Source organism: Ovis aries, chromosome 6 (assembly GCF_016772045.2).
Source record: "Ovis aries strain OAR_USU_Benz2616 breed Rambouillet chromosome 6, ARS-UI_Ramb_v3.0, whole genome shotgun sequence".
NCBI lineage: Eukaryota > Metazoa > Chordata > Mammalia > Artiodactyla > Bovidae > Ovis > Ovis aries.
Window position 1 is genome coordinate 74,252,692 of NC_056059.1, and position 2,587 is coordinate 74,255,278.

Below are 2,587 nucleotides of genomic sequence, written 5' to 3' on the forward strand. Positions count from 1 at the left end.
TAATACTGGAGTGGGATGCCATTTCCTTCTGCAGGGGATCTTCCTGACCCAGGGACTGAACCCATATCTCTTACATCCCTTGCATTATCAGGAGGATTTTTTACCACTAGTGCCACCTTTCTTCAAGTTAGCAGATCTCTTTCCTTTTTCACTATTTGATTAGGATATTCCCTAATTTCTCATGTAATTTTCATATGAAGCAGCCCCAGAACAGTTAGACACAGAGATGCATAAACACACACATATATTCTGAAGTAGCCTTACTAATGTAATGTTACAAGTTAGAAATTTTGGGTTCATTTTAGGAATGGGAAACTATAGATGGGTTTTCTATAGGTTGCCCTGAAATTTGATTCAGAGGGTGATATGTCATATCACGAGATACCCGCCCCTTTCCTGTCAATGAAATGTATAAGATCAGAAAGCCCTGCATTTTGACAATTGTATATCTCATGAATTTAGTTCAATATCACAGAATATAGCACAGAATAAGCCAGGTCTCTTGCATTGGCAGGTGGATTCTTTATCACAGAGCCACCTGGGAAGCCCATGGAAAATAAGGAAACGTAACTAATAATGATTTGCGTAAGTTAATTTACATAGGCAAAAGAAATAATCTAGAAATAAACATTTGCCTTAATAACATAATGCTAACCAAACTTCTTAGGGAATATTGGAGAAAAATGCAGTTTTAATTTTAATATGCTCATGAGATCAATTAATGTACCACATATGCAAATATAAAGGCAATGACCCTGATTCTGAATGCTTGTTATTTCTGGAGTCGGCATATGGTGCTCTCTAACAGCAGACGTAATGATTTCAATAAATTAGCTGCTAATGCCATGTAATGCACTCTGATTTGTGTTAATTCAGGCATTGCTTAGCAATTTCATGTTAATTTTTTAAAGAAATCAGTTTTTAAGGCAGTATTAGAATTTTGTTATGCATTAAGAGTTTAAAAATGGTAAGAATAAGAACATTTTAATTCAGATATTTTAGTAAGACAAAAACAGCTTCACAAAGTAGGGATGCAGAATGTGATTCACAGCATTTAAATAAGAATTTGTTTCTAATAATCCAAAGTTTAAAAAAAATATTGCTTACTTTGAACAATAATCATAGCAAAAGGTCAAAGGATTTATAATGCTCATATTAAAATAGCTGATGCTGAATGCCCCTCTTAAAGTCTTTTCCACCCTTATTATTTTTATTTGTCTGTGGAACATGACAAGGTTAGTCTGGTACTTACTGGTGTGGTTGTAGGTAATTGTTGTAGAAATAATATTCACAGATATGTACATACATGTAGGTATATGAATTATATATACATGTATAATGTTATGTTATCAAATTATATATACATATATGTCTCACAGACTTAAATAACAAACTTATGGTTGCCAGGCAGGAAGGATGGGGAGAAGGGATAATTCAAGATTTTGGGATCCTCATGTACACACAGCTATATTTAAAATGGATAACCAATAAGGTCCTACTCTAGGACATGAGGAACTCTGCTGAACGTTATATGTGGTAGCTTGAATGGGGGAGAAGTTTGGGGGAGAATGGATACATATATTGTATGACTGAGTCTCTCTGCCGTCCACCTGAAACTATCACAACATTGTTAATGAGCTATATTCCAATACAAAATAAATAAGAAACAATATCCACAGATATAGGCAGACATGTATGTATGTTAACTATATATGCTACATAACACGCTAGTTACTTAGTTTTCTGAACTTATTAAAGATAAGAAACTCTACAAGAGAAAAACATTTTCTTTTCGAACTATTCCAGGTAAAATCAAGAAGCTTTTTCTCTCTTTGAGGAAAATGTGGTTGCTGCTGAAGTGGAGCCCAATGCTACCTGCTCCTGCTCCAGACTGATGGCTGTTTGCTTTGCCCAGGAACAAGTAGGTCAGGAAGCTGCCCCACAGACTTGGCCCTTAAAAATACCAGCAAGACTCCAGCAGAGCCAGAGGTGGCCATTCACTGGATTAGGAACACTCTCACCAGCCCCAGCGTGAAGTCCCTAGAGAAGGTATATGCTAACCTTCTCAGAGGCACAAGGGAAAAGAATCTCAAAGTGAAAGGATCTGTTCAGATGCTTACCAAGACTGAGAATGACTACAAGGGAAACTCCTTGTGCTGAAGGTTCTAAGATCTGGGATTGATTCCAGATAAGGATCCACAAGTGACTCATTGATCTTATGCAGGGTCTTTCTGAGGTTGTCAAGCAGATTCCTTCCATTAGTACTGAGCCAGAAGTCCAGGTGGAAGTCACCATTGCTGATGTTTAAATCAATCTTTGTAATAAATTGATAGATATTTTAAAAAGAAGCTTTATCTTTGGTCTTACAGAGATGGATTAATTATAAACTTCAGCTTATAAAAAGCTAATAAACATGGATATTTCCTATATGACTCTTGTGGGAGAATAAAAAAAAAAATACAAATGAATACCAAAAAAATACAAAGTTAAAATTGTCCATTTTTCTTAACATCTCATTTAACTTTCTACACTGCAGTTTCCTAACTAGGAATGGGTGGATGATAATTAACTCATACAACTTTTGTGG

The 2,587-nt window shown here is 35.6% G+C and overlaps 1 pseudogene; it reads left to right on the plus strand.

Moving 5' to 3' along the window:
- Window positions 1–749: 749 nt before the first annotated feature.
- On the plus strand, window positions 750–2,308 carry LOC101118699 (small ribosomal subunit protein uS10-like; annotated as a pseudogene).
- The last annotated feature ends 279 nt before the right edge of the window (window positions 2,309–2,587 follow it).